Source organism: Mustela nigripes, chromosome 16 (assembly GCF_022355385.1).
Source record: "Mustela nigripes isolate SB6536 chromosome 16, MUSNIG.SB6536, whole genome shotgun sequence".
In the NCBI taxonomy this organism is placed as follows: domain Eukaryota; kingdom Metazoa; phylum Chordata; class Mammalia; order Carnivora; family Mustelidae; genus Mustela; species Mustela nigripes.
Genome location: NC_081572.1, coordinates 14,827,878 through 14,846,952, shown reverse-complemented (window position 1 = coordinate 14,846,952; position 19,075 = coordinate 14,827,878). Strand labels below are relative to the sequence as shown.

Sequence of the window (19,075 nt, the reverse complement as noted above, 5' to 3'; positions counted from 1 at the left end):
CACCGCGACCCCGGCCTTCTGGACCCGAGCTCGGGTAACCTTCGAAATCCGGGCCTCGCGACCCGGGGCGCGTTCAGGGGCGGAAGGAGGTCTGCGACCCGGTGGGTGTGAGGGCCTCCCGCCCAGGTCTGACGCGGAGGCCGCGGGCGCTGCTCGGGGGGGATGGGCTGCGGGACGGGCACCGGGACCGGGACCCAGGACGGGCACGGGGACAGGCCCGGGCGCCGTGGGGAGGGGCTACCGGCCGGAAGAGCTGTCGCCGGGCCTGGTCCCGGGCGTGGGCTCCGCGCTTCCTGATTCCCTCCACGCCCTCCCTCCTCTTCCCTCCCACCTTCTTCCCCCTTCCCCTCGCCCCGCCCCGGCTCAGGTGGCCACTAGGTGTCAGACACGGCCCGGGCCTGGGCCCACGCTGACGCTCCCGCAGCCCTGGGGGACACACCCCTCCCTCCTGGCCCGGAGGGAGATGTCACTGGTGGGCAAGGCTGGACTCATCCCTTCCCCAACACACACACACACACACACACACACACACACACACGGTGGCTTTTTTCGCACCCCTTCCTTAAGGGACTTTGTCTGAGACTGACTACCCACCCTTCAGACAAACCAGCCTAAGAATAGATACCAGTTCTCACCAGCCCTCCTGAAGGCCTAGATCTTGCCAGCGGCAGCCTCCCCTGTCCTAACAGCTGAGAGAAGGATGCCAAGGCCAAGGCTGGGGGCCAGCCCCTCCCGCAGCCCCCTATCCAGGAAATGCTGTGGGTAGATAACAAGTCCAGCTCAGACTTCTCACAAGCTCAGAACAAAAGGTTCTTTCCTGTCAGTTGCCTGGCAAGACTCACCAAGAGCCCGAGGGTAGGAGGGAAATGGGGTTTCCTCCCCTGGAGTTGTAAAAAAGACACCCCTCCCCCAGGGTGTCCCTCCCCCTCCCCCCCTACCTCCCACACTGTGGGCTTCCCATGGGCAGTGGCCAAGGGCTCCTGAAGGACCCTGGCCAAAGGGGGCTTGGGGATCTAATTCCCCCTTACAGAGAGAACATACTCAAGCCCATGGCAAGACACCCAAGGGTGCCCACTCTCGGGGGCACATCTTCTAAGGGGGCAGACAGAGCAGGGCCCACCCCTCAGAGTAACCAAGCTTAAACCTGCCACCGCATAAATTTGTTGGAGTAGCTTTCCAGTTGGAGGGAGTTAATGGACATTTTAAATTAAGAAACAGCTCCCTTAGCGTGCCAGCAGGCAAACAGCAGGCAACAAATGCTCTGTGTGTTAAATGTGGAACTGAGCCATTTCCCATTGTTTGGCCTGTATATTTGGGCCTAGAGGAGGAGGACTGGAGTGGGCAGGGTGGCACAGGAGCGGAGCCTGCTGGGAACTCTGTGATTTGAGTGCCGAGCTTCCCTGTGTAGAGCTTTCAGCCCCTTCCAAAGCTGGGAGAGAGACGCCTGCTGAGGCAGGATCATGGTCCTATGGCCTTGGGCAGCAGCGTTTTCCTCTCAGAAGGGAGTGAACACCCTGCCAGCTTACAGTGGGGAGGGGAGAGCCGTGGTGCTCTGATGGAGGTAAGGTGCCTCCCTGAGGACCGGCCACACAGAGACTCAGCACTAAGGACTCAGGGCTCCACTCAACCATTTTAAAGAGCAGGTGATCCCACTAAAAGGCCACCAAGCTCCAGAACCCCCAACCCAGGATGGCAAACACTCCCATTCTCCCGCCACTGCCTGCTGCTGAGACTTCTGCCGCAGAAGCTACTGAAGCTTCCACCCTCGGCTGGCGGCAGAGAGGTAGGTAAGAGCAAGCTAGTGGAGCAGCACCAAGGCACCTTCTCGAGGACGGAGATTGTGGTCCAGGGCATTTTCCATGCAACAACCCCCACCCCCTTTCCGCACTCATAAAGCCACACTAGACTCACCAAATTCACTCCTGCCTCTCCTTCCGAATGCCCTGGTTATCACTTGGCTTATTCCTTCACATATCAGCTCCTGAGAGAGGCCTTCCCTAACCGTCCAGTCCAGTGGGGCTGAGGTTGAGTTGTAGGGAGGGACTTTGCTTAACTGTGCTCGTGAGAGCACTGGGAAACCACAGCTGGCGCTCACCCTCTTCTTTGGCCAAAAGCGTTTATTTAACGAATAGGAAGAACCGAGAGAGCAGAATGTACTTCATGAGTAGGGTCTCAGATGCCCCTGGGGAACCAGGCTGTTCAGCGCTGCCCTTACTAGGGTTCCCAGACTGAGAAAGAAGGATTCCCAGTTAAATTCTAATTTAGCATTGTTTTTGGCATCATCGTGCTCCACTGATGTGTAATACCCCGAAAATGTATTTGTCATTTATTTGGTATTCAGATGTAGCTGGATATCCTGTATTACCTGGCAAGCCTATCTCGCTCCTGTGTGGGAAGGACAGGAGAGGAGCCTCCTAGCCATTCCAACCACCCCCCACCCCGCCCCGCAGAGCTCCCACACCTCCAACAGGCTGAAACACCCAGTTCACTCCTGTTCAGAGTCAGGTCAAGGTGCATCTCATGCACATTCCTCTTCAGCGCGGGATGTAGACAGAGGCCTTTACCTTGGGATACAGAGAATGCGAAAGGCATAGGAGACGGGGTTCCCCAGACCAAAGGCTCTGTAAGACACGCACACACAGAATTCACTCACGCTTTACAGCGGCAATTTATCGAGTCCCTTCTGTGTGCCAGGTGCTGGGCAACCCTGGGACAATATCAGTGGACACGACAGGCACAGCCCTTTTCTTTCAGGCCTCAGCTCATAGAAAGGCAACCCAGATGTGAGAGTCAGGGAAGGCTTCTGGAACCCTGACATAGACTCAGAGAGCTGCAGGACAAGCAGGGGTTCTGCTGGCAAAGGGACCATGGGGAGAGGGCAGGAGTATCCCAGCCGAAGACACAGCTAGAGCGGCTAGAGCATTGTGCAGGAAGGTGAGCATAGCCTAACATGGTACACCCTCCAGGCTCCCGGGTCACCACCGCCAGAGTCCACAAGCTTGCCCCAAAGCCTGCGCAGGCGCGGGTTGCTGAGCCTTGCCTTGGGATGGCAGATCACTGAAAGACGCTTACTCTGGCCCGTCTGCAGAGGCAGGAGCCGCCCAGGGCATGGGGTGGCCCCATCAGGCCCCCTCCCAGAGGAACTTGTTCCAGCTTCCTCCAAAAGAATACGAGTCTTATTCTGAAAGTACCCAGCCACTTTGATGAGCTGCAGATGAGACGAATCCCTCAGGGAGAAACCCCCCCTCTTTCAGTTTTGGGGGGGGCACGGGCCCCAGCAGGAGCAGCAGGAGCTGCAGTGATGGGGAAGGTGTGGCAGGGAGTCGGGGTGGGGGGGCAAGGGGGGGTGCTGGCTCCTGATGAAGACAGTCAGTCACCTGGGACCTCTGGAATTCCGGGACACTGGGCTGAGGGCTGTCACAGGCTGTGGGTCCCAGGCTGATGGCAAAGCTAGTCCGGTCTGGGAAGACAAGACTCAGACAAACACACTGATTTAGCCCTGCGGGACGGCTGGAGAAGCCATGAGAATCAGCGGAGTCAGGCCAGCTTTTCCCTCTGCCCGCTCTGAGAGAACCGGGCCGGGTTAGATAAACAGTGAGGACCAGCCTGGGGCAAGAGGGGGCGTGAGGGCCCTGGGTGCACGAGGTGGGGGGCCACAAAAGGGGCGGGCTTTCCTACCTCCCAGGGTGTTTCTAGTGACACACACGCACAGACATGTATGCGTGCACCCACACACAGAAACCTAGTTGCGCTTAACAGCAAGTGTTACAAAGTAGATTAAGCAGGAGAAGGGCTGGAGTGTCCGCAGGAGGAAGGCTTTCTGAGGAGAGAGGGATGCAGGCCCTGTGGAGATGGAGGGGAGGTTAAGTCCAGCACAGGGAAGAGGGAGGAAGGGCAAAGGCCCTGAGGCAGGAATGTGCCTGGTCAGCTCCATCCCATCCTGCCCTCTAACCCTCCTCTCCCCCCGGCAGAGGAGATGCTGTATGCAGAAGGTGGCAAGAATGCAAACAGGTCCTCGCAGAGGGCAGAGGTTGAAGATGTGAGGTATGTTGAAGGGACTTAGCAGTAGTTGCCGGGGCATCTAAGAGGTGTCTGCAGGTCCATAGTTGGATCTGATTACGGAGCACATCCCTCACACAGTGGGGAATCTGGATGGAGGATCACAGTTGCTAGGGCACCGCCAAGCTCCCCTTGTCCAGCGTGGCCTGCACAGGAGGCATTGGAGCCCAGCTCCAGGACCTCACTCCCCTGGGCCAGCTCTCCCCTCCAGGAAGAAAACTCGAAGAGGCTTGTATCCCAGTGGTGTCCTCCATCCCGACCTTCTGGCTTTTCTCCTTGGGGAGATCAGTCGGTCGGTCAGTCAACAAACATTGAAGGCGTGCTAGGGGCATTCATTGTGGAGAGCAAAGGTGTGAGGTGTAGGGTAAAGGGTGGCCCGAGCCCTGCCGTCAGCAGGGATATGGGAAGGGAGAGGAGATCCTGCTGATAATGACAGCGCCTAATTAACTCCGCAAGCCAGCTATAAACTGCAGGGCCAGGACTCTTGCACTTTGTTCAAAGCCTGTGACAGCTCTGCGTTCTCATCTTGACTCTGAGAGCTACGCCAACTCGAGCTCCATACCCCCTGGTTCTTGGCCAACCTTCTCATGACAGAAGCGCAGCAAGGGCGTGGTGACCATGCTGAGCTAAAAGTGAGTGGGGCCCAAGCCATGGCCCAGAGGGTGCCCGCAGAGGCTTAGGCATCATTCCCCAGGGGTGGCTTTATGGCATCCCTCTCCAAGTCAGACCTCAGCTGAAACCAGAAGAGCAGAAAAAAAGGGGCACTCCTAAAAGACACTGTCTCTGATGAGTACGCTAAGGCTGGCGACTCTTCCAAGGTCATCAAAGTTAGCAGCATACGCATCCTGAGTCTGAGTTTCACTTAACCCAGCTCCCCCTCCCACCTCCGTTCTTCACACTCTCCTGACCTTGGTCATCCCCACCCACCTTGAGTGCTCCTATCAGGCCGCTCGCTGGTCCTTCTTGAGAGCAGATTAGATTTGAAGTCACCTTGACCTTAGCACAGAATCTCCCTTACCTGAGAAGCCATGCTCCTTGGATCCCTCCCAGCTAGTCACTGGGATATGCTAACCAGTGTGCTACAACCAGGGAGAATCCCACCCCTGTCAGCTGGGCCCCAGTTCGGACGGATCCTTGTCTCTTGCATTGTCACATACTGTGAGCCCGTCATGCCTCCCGCTCCAGCACGGATCCGAGGGGCCAGTTCTGGAGCAGGGCTGAACTGGGGCCTCGTTCTCTGGCAGCTCAGGCCTCCTGGGTAGGGCTGCTTCAAAGTCTCCCGCTAAAGCTTCGGGACCCACGAATGTTGCCCAAGGGCTGACTCTTAGGTTCTAGAACATAAGACTGTATCTTTGGAAGGCAAAGATACTACTTGGAGGCTTGAATAAGTCATCCATCCCAACATCCCTTTCTCCCCCGCGAAGTGACAGCCCTTTACAGCTGGAAGGGCAGTCCCAGCCAGTGACACTGATGGGACTTGGAGCACATTCATCTATCTTGCGTGTTTCTCCCTTTCCAGGGGCCACTCTGCATTCGATAAATTCAAGCACCCCCAGGGCTTGTTTTGGCCGAGGGTTCAGTCCTGGCTTCACTTCACCATGAAATCAAGAGCCAGCTGCACCTGCTTGCCCGGGCAGTTGTACACAGGCACATGGGGCAGACTTGCTTCATCAAGCCAGCTCCTGAGCTCTCTGGTGGCCCAGCGTTCTGCTTATCACCCCCAGGGTGTCCCCAGTGCTCAGCTGTCCCCTAGATTGGTCAGGCCACTGCAGAGCCAGGCCCCATGCAGGCTCCCCCACCGAGAGGTTTCTCCCCAGAAACCCTAGCGCCCGTCTTGCCAGCTGACATCAGAGGAAGTCTGCTAAGATAGGAGGGTCTCAGCTCACATTCTTTCCACCTCTGCCTCCTCCTTGTTGGTCAACCACTCTCGGGGTAGGAGGGGGGGGTATGGGACATGAGCTGGCTTCTGTCTAACCACAGAAGTCCACTGCCACCTCCCCTTCAACATGGGACTTTCTGTCTGACAGCTGTTTAAAATGCCCTCTCAAAAGGTTCTGCCTAAAACAAATGACTACAAAGTAATGAAAAATGTCATGTCATTTTCTTCCCTATGAGTCCCTCTTCTGACCCATCTTTGATGCCTTCAGGGAGTTTATCTAGAAGCCCTCAGGGAACAGGTAAGGGGGCCAGGCAGAGTCAGGGTGCTGCCTGGGTTGACAGCAGGACTAGAGGGCCCTCAGGGGTCCTAGGCATTCAGAGGACTTTGCCAGGGCCCTGGACATCGACTGGTGGAGGGTGGACCCCGAGGCGAATTTGCCTCCTGTGTCCTGGGTCCCACAATGGAGTCTGTGTTAGAGCCAACAGGCAGGTGCCTCTCCTCCAGCCCAGCGGGAGGCTGGCCAAACCTCCAGCTCCAGGATGCAGTGGCCCCTCCCCACTTCTCTGTGGGTCCCCCAGGTTTCTGTCTCTGCTGCCAGCCTTGGCCTGGCTTCACTCCTGTCTCCCTGTCTTTCTCAGCTTCTCTCTCTAGGCGCTCTCCCTTCCCTCCCTCCGTGGCTTCCTGTGTGACCTGAGCTTCCCTGGGCCACCAGGAAGCAGATGATAATCTCCAGCCCCTCAGAGTGTGGCCAGTTTCCCAGCCCCCTCTGGGAGCCCTGTGCAAGCTACAGACAGTCACAGGAAGGCCCACGCGGCCCCAGCCCCCGTCATGCTTTGGGACAGTTAGACGCCTGAGCCCCCAAGCCCCTGAACTCCCCTCGGGACCTCTCTGGGGCTGCGGAGGGGTTGCTCCAGAGCCCTCTTCAGGGCCCTCGGAGCAAGAGAGCCCACCCGCTGCAGCCAGGGAGGCCTGGGCAGCCCCATGGCCCCTCACCACCGCCAAAGCCATGCCTGCTGCAAGGGGGGGTTGGAACTGACTTGTTCCAGGCCGGGTCTCAGCCAATCTGCCATGTGCTGGGATGGCCACAGGTGCACCAGGCTCTGGAAGTGTGACTATGAGCACAGCCGGTTTCTACGACCCGGAGGCCTGCGGGGAGACAGATGTGCCAGGGCCTGCGGCCTTACTCACTGAACGCTATGCTGGACGCTGATGCCTTGCTTTGGGAAAGAAAGGGCAGGGCAGGCCTAGAGGGACGACTAGGACCAGCCAACAGGAGGAGGGCACATTCCAGGCAGAAGGAGCGAGAGAGGCACGAAAGACCCAGAGCTCAGGGTCTGCCTGACACGCCGCTGGGGCAGCTTCCGCAGACCACTGAGTCATCAGGGAAAAGATGGAGTCTGGCCGGAGTCGCAAACACTTTTCACTTTGCCAAGTAAGACATTTAAAAGAAAAATACGTCATTTTTTCACGCCACCATTTTATCAAAGAAGTAATATTTTAACTGCAAAAAAAAAAAAAAAAGAAAAAGAAAGAAAGAAAGAAAGGATATTTGGGATAAAAGATATTGTGACCAAGAAAGGACAACTGGCCACTTGGCTGATACATGCTGATTGATTTTTATATCTGATTATTCTTGTTTTGCTCCCTTTCTTGCTGACTCTCGAACACTTTATCAAGGCCAGAGTCTCCAGCGATGGGCCTCCAGGAGCACTGACACAGGGACCTGAGGAGGGAGGGCCAGGACTGGGGCTGTGGAGGAGGCAGGGGCCACACCAGGGAGGACTTTGGACTTGACGCTGAGGAGTGTGGATTTTATCCCTCAGAGGACGAGGGGAGCGATTTGCCACCAGATGCTGCTTTCAGGTTTGTGCTTTAGGACACGCGTCCAGGCTGCCCGTGAGAAAGGCCTTCAGGGAGAGACACGGAGGAGGAGAGCAGAGGTGGGGCCTGTGAGAGATGATGAGGGTCCATCGGTGGGGATAGTGGCAGTGGGACTGGGAGGGGGGCTGGGCGCTGCTGTGAGCAGGTGAGGTGAGAGGAGCCACACAGAACCAGGAAGAGGAAGGTGTCACGTCTAAATTCATGCACGGATTGCAGCAGAGATCACCTCACCAGGAGCAAAACCAGGAGATGGGGGTTTAAGATTTGGGATTAAAAATAAGAACTTCCTGACTCTAAGGAGGAGGGCATTTGACATATCCCGTGACAGTGAATGGACACAGCATTCTGGAGGAGAGAGTAGGTGGGGACAGTGCAGTGGCTCTCAGTGGGGGTGTTTATCTGACTTTGCATTTGGGCTCCCCCACTTGGGTGACCTTAGTCACCTTATTAACCTTTTTGTGCCTCAGTTTCCTCATCTGTAAAATGGGAATCAGATGGTAGCTAACTCGTAGGGTTGCTAGGAGATTGAAAAGAATGAAGATATATAAAGCTCTTAGTTGCCTGGATCAGTGGATGTGGCCTGATATTAACGTCCACCCCTGTATCTCCAGCACCCACAGCATAGGACAGACCATTCATGTTGGTGAAATGGACAAGGAGGTATGATCAGGGCAAATGCAAGGCCGGCGTTATGGAAGGACAAGGGTCTAGGACAGGACTTCAGATGTTCCTCAGTCCTCTGCAGGCAGCCCTCGCGTGCCTCTTCACATTCACTGAGCGGGGATTTAGACGGAAAATATGGTGGGCTTGGGGAGGAGGAGGGACACGACCCGGAGGTTCTCTGAGATGGATGTTCTCTGGGGTCCAGCAGCATCTCAACAGGCAGAAGGCAGGCAGAGAAAAGGCACAAAGGACCCCAGGGAGGCCAAGTGGACCAGAGGCCCCATAGCAGCTGTGACGGGGTGGTGAGAAGGGTTGGCTTCTTAGTCACCCACCTCCTCACCCGAAAGGACCAGCACCCTCCAACACCGAGTCTTCATCTCCTTTCCCTCCCACCACTCAAACCTGCTTCTAGAATGTTCCTCTCCTAGGAACATGTCTTTCAAAGCATTGTCACCCCCCTCCACTCCTCCACCCTTCCCCTCCAACCGGCCAGCTCCTGCCTCCTTTCCGTCCCACCTCCCTTGGCACATCCCTCAATCTACCGCTTCCCTGAGACTCTGGAGGACCCTGGCCCACTGCCTTCTCCCGCCACCTCCAGGCCCTCTCGGTTTGCTAATCGCATCTTCCCTGATGGCCCTAAAATATACGTGTGGCCAGGGCACTGCCCAAGCCGAAGCCTTCCTTAGGACGAAGTCTGACCACCCACCTCGGCTTTGGCAGCCTCAGCCTGCTTTTCCAGCCTCTACTCACAACCTAGTGCCGGGCAGTATAAATTTCTCTTTCCTTTGTTCAAAATGTGTCTTTCAACAGCTGGCCTGATCGGATTAACTCCTACCCCTTCTACCCCAAGCACACCCCAAGTGGGGGCTCAAGGGCCTTCACATCTTCGGGAATTGCTTGTTAAACATCCGGGTAGTTGATGTCGGTGAGACCATCTCTGGCATAAGCACAGTGGTCTCGGGAGAGATGTGCCGAGGAACCAGTGAGAGAGAGGAAAGCAGGGAGTCAAGTTTAATGAAGACTTGGCAAAATTAGGCAATAGGAGACAGGACAGCTATGAGTCAAAGATTACTCAGAGGTGTCAAGGCCAGTGTAGGCATCACTCGTAAGAGTTCCCAACCATTTTTCTCCTCCCAAACATTCCCTGGTTAAGGAATCCCATGTTTTGAAATACTGAATCAATTTCACAAGCTGTACTTATTCAAAGGAAAAGTATCCCATTTTAAGAGCCAAACACCTGTCTCCTGTCAGTCATCGGACACTTAGGCAGGCTAAGCCTACTGACTAGAAGAAGTGATTTAGCCTGGGGGGGCTGGAAGTGCTTCTAAGAAGAGGTGTGCCTTTCGGCCAGAATCCCCTCTTCCAACAAGGTGCCAAAATGTCCGGCTCAAAGGGAAAGAAGAGAGGCAGCACTGTGCATTCTAGGCCTGCCTTTTAGAAAACACAGCCGCTCCTTTGGCCACATACATGCGAATCTTCAAGAAAGGTGAAATTGTCGACATCAAGGGAATGGGCACCGTTCAAAAAGGACTGCCCCACAAATGTTACCATGGCAAAATTGGAAGAGCCCTCCGTGTTACCCAGCATGCTGTTGGCATCATTGTAAACAAACAAGTTAAGGGCAAGTTTCTTGCCAAGAGAATTAACGTACGTCCTGAGCATATTAAGCGCTCCGAGAGCCAAGATAGTTCCTGAAACGTGGGAAGGAAAATGATGAGAACAAGAAAGAAGCTGAAGGGAAGGTTACCTGGGCTCCACAGAAGCACCAACCTGCTCTGCCCAGAGACCCACATGTGGGGAGAACGGGTCGCAGAAGCCTGAGCCGCTGGAACCTGTTGCCTAAGAATTCATGGTTTAATAAGTGTAAAAATAGGTTAGTGAGTGAACAAATAAATACATAAAAGACCTCTGGACTGGTTTTTCTAAAGGAGCTGTGCCAAAGCTGAGATTTAACTTGGGGTTCTGGTCCAAGGGACAGAGAAAGACTCGGGTGGGGAGGAAAGTTCCAGAGTAAACACCTGAGTATGCAGTGAGGCTGGGGGAGGAGGGGGAGGGTACAGATTCAAAGGGGCTGTCCGTGCTCTGCTTTGGAACCTATCCGATCAGTCGGGGCTTTGGCCATGATCTCCAGGGGACAAGAGCTACAGGGAGTGAAGAGAAGCCCTCCCCCCCCCAAAGATAAAAGCCAACAACTTTAAAAGCAAGACCTTCTATGATTGAGACACCCCAAGGAAATGCAAACAAGTCACAATCTGGGAATTCTGTCTGCAGCACACTGAAATGACAAAGGACTATTAGCCAGGATATTTGAAGAACTGTGTGAGTCAAGAAGAAGAAGGAAATCCTGGGCAAAGGAAACAAACAGGAGCAGCACAGAAGAGGAAGCACAAACACTCCCTAGACACTGAGAAGGTAATCCAGCCGCGGCAGCGGCAAGGGACGGAAAACGTGTCCTGCGCACAGAATTGGTACAAACTTAAAAACTGGACAAGAATAAGTGTTGGTGAAGATGGGGAACGGCACAGGAGTTCTCACCCATGGCTGGTGGGAGTGCAGATCAGTAGGAGTATTTTGTTTTGTTTTGTCTTTTATTTTTATCTTAAGTAGGCTCCACGCCCAACGTGGGAACCCACGACCCTGAGATCAAGAGCCCCACTTTCTGCCGACTGAGCCAGCCAGGCGCCCCCAGTATACGTATTTTAGAAAGCAGTTTGACATTTGGACACCCTTGAACTTTTGCATGTCTTTGAACATCTGCATACCCTTGACTCAGCAATTTTACTCCCAGTATATTCCCCAGAGCAATATTTCTCAATGAGGACCAGTTTTTATTTTATTTTACTTTTCAATATGTTGGGGAAGCAGTCCTTTTGTAAATTACAATAAAAATGAATTTCTGAAAAATGAAGTGAAAAAAAAAAAAAAAGACATGCGATCTACAAACCCTGATATTTTATTATTCAATTCAACATCCCTGCCGGTTATGTTTACCGAGGAGACATGTCCGAGCGTGTTAAGGCACACTGTTTTGCAATAGCAAAAAAACAAGCGGTAACTCACGTGTCCAGTGACAGAATTAGAGACTGCAGGAATAAATTGTGGTATCATCTGGGTGATGGGCTGTCACACAGTTGGGAAAATAAATGAACTATAACTTTAAGTAACAGCACCAAGTAAGTCTCAGAAACATCACTGTGAGAGAAAAAGCAAGCCTCAAACTGGCGGACATCTGGCTTGTTTGCACTTTTTGGCTGCTTTGACTAACAGTGCTTTGCACACAAGTCTTTGCACGACCATGTATCTTCATTTCTCTTAGGTACATTCCTAGGTGACCCTGTTTTCACAAAATTCTTAAACAAACAAAGTGAAATAGTGTTATGTTTAGAAATACGAAGAACTGAAACTATTCTTTAAAAGTGAAGAGCGGGACGCCTGTGTGGCTCAGTGGGTGAAGCCTCTGCCTTCGGCTCAGGTCACGATCCCCGGGTCCTGGAATCGGCCCCGCATCGGGCTCTCTGCTCCACAGGGAGTCTGCTTCTCTCTCTCTCTGCCTGCCTCTCTGCCTACTTGTGATCTCTCTCTGTCAACTAAATAAATAAAATCTTTTAAAAAAATAAATAAAATGAAGAGAGTTGGGGCGCCTGGATGGTGCGTAGTCAGTTGAGTGACGGACTCTTGGTTTCCGCTCAGGCCATGATCTTGGGGTCCAGGATCGCGTCCTGGCATGGAGCTCTGTGCTCACTGCAGAGTCGGCCTGGGACTCCCTCTCCCTCTGCCCCTTTGGCTGGTGCTCTCGCTCTCTCTCGCTCTCTCTCTCAAATAAAATTTTAAAAATGAAGAGAGTAATAAACACAACATTTAGGGGAGTTAGTCGGGGGTGTATGGAGGAGCAGAAGACGGGAAAGGGAAAGCCGGGTCCCAGCTAGATGAGAATAATGAGGCAGAGGGAGTTTATAGTGTTCCTTTTATTATGCTTCATAACATACATTAGCTATCATGCCTACACACGTATTTATATTATTTATACTGTATATATATTACATTAAAAACATTTTTTAAAAACAGAAGGCTGCCTCCAATACCCTAATTCCATTTGCTTTGCAACATAGCGTTGTCATTTCCCTGCCACCGACACATGGGCAGCTGGGCTCTGCCTCACTCTCTGCTGCGACCCCAGCACGCAGAGGTGCCTGGCTCTAACAAGGTCTCAGTAAATACTTACAGAGTGAAATAAAGCATGCAAGCTTGTGAACAGATGGAGACTGTTGGAGTTATCCAACTGAGCTGCTCTGTGTCCACTAAAGGCACAAAATGGTGTGCTGTAAGTAACCTGGCAACAGGTGCACATCAGGGAAATGTAGGATTCCAGTTGGAAGTGCTCATCTGACCCTCATGAGCACCTTCAAGGACCCCTGCGGGTCTAGGGTTCCATTTGGAGGCAGCCGGGGTAGATGAGCCTTAAAGTACTCTGCAAAGCTAGGATTCCATGTGTCCGTGGTGGGATGGCCTCTGGGGGAAAGGGTCATACAGTCATCACGATCATAACCCAGACCCTACACAGATAATTCTGGAAAGCAGTGGAGCACGAGCCTAGAGCCCAGGGAGGCCTGGGCTGGAGTTGTGGATTCAGAAGCTGTCTTCAATCCCACAATCTACCCTCAAAATCTTAACTCTAGGGCTGCACTGCCCAACCAAAAACCATTTGCCCCATGTAGCTATTGAACATCTGAAATGTGGCCAGTGTAACTGGATTTTAATTTTTTTTGATTAATTTTTTTTAAGATTTTATTTATTTATTTGACAGACAGAGATCACAAGTAGGCAGAGAGGCAGGCAGAGAGAGAGAGAGAGGAGGAAGCAGGCTCCCCGCTGAGCAGAGAGCCTGATGTGGGGCTCGAACCCAGGACCCTGGGATCATGACCTGAGCCGAAGGCAGAGGCTTTAACCCACTGAGCCACCCAGGCGCCCCTGATTAATTTTAACTTAAAAACAGAAGCAGTACACCATGTTTTTCCATTGAACAAAACTCCATTGCTGTGGTAAGATTACATTTCACTGTAACTTGACAGTTTAGCATCGAAATTGTGATGTGTAAAACGCACACCAGATTTTTAAGACTTAGCACACACACACATAAAATATCTCGTTATTTTTCTAATGATTGCATGTTGAAATACTATTTTGGATATATGTTTTAAATAAGAAATTATTGTTATATCAATGTTACTAAAATTAATGTTACCTCTTTCTTTTTATGTTTTTTTTTTTTAAAGATTTTATTTATTTATTTGACAGAGATCACAAGTAGGCAGAGAGGCAGGCAGAGAGAGTGAGAGGGAAGCAGGCTCCCTGCTCAGCAGAGAGCCTGATGCGGGACTCCATCCCAGGACCCTGAGATCATGACCTGAGCCGAAGGCAGCAGCTTAACCCGCTGAGCCACCCAGGTGCCCCTTTTTACGTTTTTAAGTGTGGTTCCAGAAATTATATAATTCTGTATGCAGCTCTCATTGTATTTCTGTTGGACAGACATTTCCACCAGTCCAAGAAAGTCCCACTGGACAGTGCTAGTTGAATCTAAATAAACTGTGCTCACCCTGACCCCCCAGCATCTTTGGTTTTTTTTTTTTTTTTTTTAAAGATTTTATTTATTTATTTGACAGAGAGAGATCACAAGTAGGCAGAGAGGCAGGCAGAGAGAGAGAGGGAAGCAGACTTCCTGCTGAGCAGAGAGCCCGATGCGGGACTTGATCCCAGGACCCTGAGATCATGACCTGAGCCGAAGGCAGCGGCTTAACCCACTGAGCCACCCAGGCGCCCGCCCCAGCATCTTTGTTACCCCCCTCCCTTACCCGGCTCCCCTACTGGGCTCCTGGGGGCCTCCCTCTCTCAGATTCTGCCTTCCTCCCAAGGAATCTGTCTTGTTTGTCCTCTCCAGCCTGCTGGAGCCTTCTTCCTCCCAGCTCCTCAGCACCTTCTACTGATACTGCATGTGGCCTCATGGACCTAATCTTCTCTTTACCCTGCTTTTTTACATTAAAGGCAACACTCTTGTATTTCTCTTTCGGCCCAGTGCCCTGCACGTAACGAACAGGAGTGGATGGTTTTTAAAATATTAATACCATCGGGGCGCCTGGGTGGCTCAGTGGATTAGGCCGCTGCCTTCGGCTCAGGTCATGATCTCAGTGTCCTGGGATCGAGCCCCGCATCGGGCTCTTTGCTCAGCGGGAGCCTGCTTCTCTCTCTCTCTCTGCCTGACTCTCCGCCTACTTGTGATTTCTCTCTCTGTCAAATAAATAATAAAAAAATAAAATCTTTAAAAAAAAAATAAATAAAATTAAAAAATAAAATATTAATACCATCTTGTTTTTGTGTGACAACTGACAAGGAATCTGTCTTCATTTTCTCACAACCCCTTGAGGGAGGATGGGTAGAGCGTCTACAGCCATTTTACCCAGGATGAAACTGAGGCTCAGAGAGGTTATTTTGCTCAGGTCATAAGACTTTAAGTGTGGCCCCAATTTTTCTGGCTCCTAATCCATCCCCTACACTGTGCTTTGGGGGCCTGTATGCATTAATGCTGAATAAATATGGAAAAGAGAGATTAGCAGGGATTAAGGAAACTAGAGCTATTTTGGGGCTGGGCTCTGAGAGATGGGTGGGTTTTATTTATTTTTTTTAATTCACTTGTTTTTAAAGATTTTTATTTATTTATTTGACACACACCACACAGAGAGAGAGAGAGAGAGCTCACAAACGGGCAAAGCAGCAGGCAGAGGGAGAGGGAGAAGCAGGCTCCTCGCTGAGCAGGCAGCCCTACATGGGGCTCTATCCCAGCACCCTGAGATCATGCCCTGAGCTGAAGGCAGACACTTAACCATCTGAGCTACCCAGGAGCCCCAGGGGTTTTAGCTAAGCATGAGTAAGTGGGTATTTGGTAAGAGACCCACAGTTTCTCTAAAAACCTGTCAATAATCAGGAGACTTCTTGATGAACATAGAATGATAGAAATAAACCCTTGGGCATGTTTTTTTAATAAATCCAATTCCTATAGTATAAAATCCCCCCCTTTCTCGAAGTGTACAGTTGAGTGGTTTTCAGTATGCTCACAGTTACGCCAGCATCCCTGCTAATTTCAGAACATATTCATCATCCCATGAAGAAACCGTATTGTTGGCACTCACTCCCAAGTCCCCTCCCCACACCCCTGGCACCCACTAATCCTTTTTCTGTCTCTATGGATTTACCTATCCTAGAAATTTCACATGAATGGATTTATAAAATATGTGGCTTTTCGTGACCAGCTGCTTTCACTTAGCATAATGTTTTCAAGGTTCATCTGTGTTGTAGCCTGAACAGCACCAATATTCGTAGTGTATAATCAATTCTTCATTTCATTTTATGGCAGAATAATATTCCGTTGTATGAATATACTACCTTTTGTTTATCCATCCATCAGTTGATGGACATTTGGGTCATTTTCCATTTTTGGCTATTGCAAACAATAACATGCTGCTTTGAGCATTTGTGTAAAAGTATTTTGTGCGGACACTACTTCAGTTCCTGGGTACGTACCACGGAATGGGGTTGCAGGGTCACATGGTAACTTTATGGTCAACAATTTGAGGAATTGCCAATCTGTTTTCCCAAAGTGGCTGCACCATTTTACAATCCCACTAGCAATGTAGAAGGATTCCAGTTTCTCCACATCCTCAACAACATTTGTTATTGTCTTTTTAAAAAAAAAAATTTTTTTTTAAAGCAATCTCTCCACCCAACATGGGGTGTGAACTCACAACCCAGAGATCAAGAGTCACGTGCTCTTCTGAATCAGCAAGTCAGGTGCCCTGCCTTACTTATTTTAGGCATCTTGGTGGGTGTAAAGTGGTAGCTCATTCTGTGGTTTGACTTGCATTTCCCTGATTAATGAAGTTGAGCATCTTTTCATGTGCTTTTTGGTCATTGTGTATCTCTTTGGAGAATATCTATTCAAATCCTCTGCCCATTTTTACATTGAGTTATTTGTCTTTTTGTTAAGTTGGAAGAGTTCTTTATATATTCTGGACACAAGTCCCTTATTATAGGCATGCTTTGCGAATATTTTCTCCCATTTCATGGCTTGTCTGTTCATTTTCTTGGTGGTGTCCTTTGAAGCCCAAAAGGTTTTAATTTTGACAAAGTCTAATTTATCTAATTTTTCTTTTGTCACTTGTGCTTTTGGTGTCACATCTAAGAAACTATTGCCTAATTCAAGGTCAGAAAGATTTATATCTATGTTTCTTCTAAGCTTTTTATGATTTTACCCCTTACATTGTCTATGATCTTTTTTGGGTTAATTTTTATAAACAGTATGAGGTGGGCGTCCAACTTTATTCTCTGGCAGGTAGAAATCCAGTGTCCCAGAAGCATTTGTCAAAAAAGAATTTCTTCCCTTTCCCTCTACCCCGTTTAATTGTCTGGGTATCCTTATCAAAAACTCAACTGAACATAATTTAAGGATTTATTTATAGACTCTAAAATTTTATTCCATTTTGGGGCGTATTTTCTAAGGGTTTTTTCCCCCTCAAACTGTGATAGCTGGTGATCCCTCCTTCCCTGGAAGAGAGGAGGAGATAGGGAGTGATCTCCCAAGCAGATTGCATTTCCTTTGTTGGTTCGGTCATCCATAGCTCTTTGCACTGGCCTAACCATAATGACCTCCTCCTATAGGAATCAGAACAACCTCCATTGATTTGATGGCGTCTGGGAAGTAACTGACCGTATCTCTTTCCTACCTCTCAAGGTTATTACCATTATCAAATTAGATAATTCCCACAAAAGAATTTAGGAGGTCTAAAGTGCTATCCAAATGTAATTGTATTCTTATTATACCTCTCCCTCATGAATAGAACCCTAAAGAGAGAGGGGGGGGTTATTTTTAACTTTTACTCATTGAGATCAAGGTTGTAACATCAATATTATTGCAAATTCCAAATTAGTGAGCTTTGGTCCTTCCTGTTATTCCTGCAAGAGGCTGGGGGCCTGCCACCTGGCAAGCGAGTATGAATGATGTTTATTCCTTTTATCCACAAAGTGAGCCCTTCCTTGAATGAGGGCTTACTTTGTGCCAGGCGCTGTGCTGAGCTCTGGGAAAACCAGAGACTAAGGCAGACCCAGTCTCTGTCTTCCGGCACTGATGGTATAGTGGGGAAGCAGGCTCCCAGAGTGAACCATCCTTAGGGAGGTGCAGGTGATGCCTTCAACAGCCCTCGTATCTGTTTGCTCCACATAAACCATGGAGATGAGATTATCTTCCAACCCATTTACCTTGGCTTCTTTTTTCAATGAGGCAGAAGCTGTCCCATGCTGAACTCAGTCCCTAACCCAGATGTTCCATAGACATCATCACAGTGCCACATAGACCTGAATGGACCAGCCTGCTCTGCTGCCCTCCTAGATCCGGTTCTCAGAGGGAAGCTCTTCCGAGGGCAGACCCGGCTGAAACCTACCTCCATCCTGCTTTCCTTGGGTTTCTTTTCTGACTACAGAGAAAGGCTCCCTAGTTACAAGCTAAGCCTTCCACTCTGCCCCTCCTCCCCCACCCTGACCCTTCCTTCAGGGCCTGAAGGGGTGTTAGACTCCACACGGCACCCCCCAACCACTGCCAGCCGCCAATGGAGACTCCTCCCTCCCAGAAGACAGCAGCTCACCTGGACCACCCGAGAGCCCGCATGGCTCTGGGAGGGAGAGCCCAGGCCCACTGCTGCACCCTCAGCCTGGGCGCTCCCCCTTGCTAGGGCAGTCACAGGGGTCCACCTAGCCAGCCCTGAGATGCACCAGTGTCCCTTGGTATGAGGGAAAGCCAGAGGGCCCCTAGTTATCTACCCTCTTCCCCTCCCTGTCCCCCGTCCACCCCATCCTCCTGCACACACCTCTCCCTGCCATCCTGTCACCTGATTAGTCATCTCGGGCATTTCGGTCACAGCCTCCTGTGCACACTCCATATGACAAGGGGAGCCCATGTGTCCCTCGGAGCCTCAGGTACCGGGCACTGTCCACACCCAGGCACCCAGACACAGGGATTCCCAACTGCTTGGAGCAGCTGAATGGGTTGGGGAACCACCCACCGTGGTCTCTTTCCTGCTTCTTCTGCTCTGCCTCTGGCTCCTTCCACCACCTCTCCCACTCGCTTGTCCGCTTCTAGGGACAGACACCTTAGTGCTGAGGAGTTAGGGGAGGACCTTCCGCTGCCACAACCACCTCAGGCAGATGCCACTCTCTTCCTTCCCTGTGCTTGTCCCCCCGGAGACGTGGATGACACAGGAAAAGAATGATGGGGAGTGTGGGGACCTGAGGTGACTTGGAGCAAGCCCCTCAAACCGCAGTCTTCATTTCTTCATCTGTCACAGTGAGGGGATAAATTCTCATCTGAAGGCTCCTCTCGTCGTTCGCAAAGGCTGCGAGTCTGTGTGGTTGCTTCTGCGTAAGACACAAGGGCTCGCGTCCCCAGAGGGAAGGGGCATGCGTGCCAGCGCTCCTGTGCCTCTAGACAAACCCTCCCAGCACAGCCCCTCCGTTCTCCTCCCTTTCCTGGTAGTCCCCCAGCCAGTCCCCAGG

At 51.2% G+C, this 19,075-nt stretch overlaps 1 pseudogene; it reads left to right on the top strand.

Moving 5' to 3' along the window:
• Positions 1-21: 21 nt before the first annotated feature.
• Positions 22-10,340, top strand: LOC132004109 (large ribosomal subunit protein eL21-like; annotated as a pseudogene).
• Positions 10,341-19,075: the final 8,735 nt, after the last annotated feature.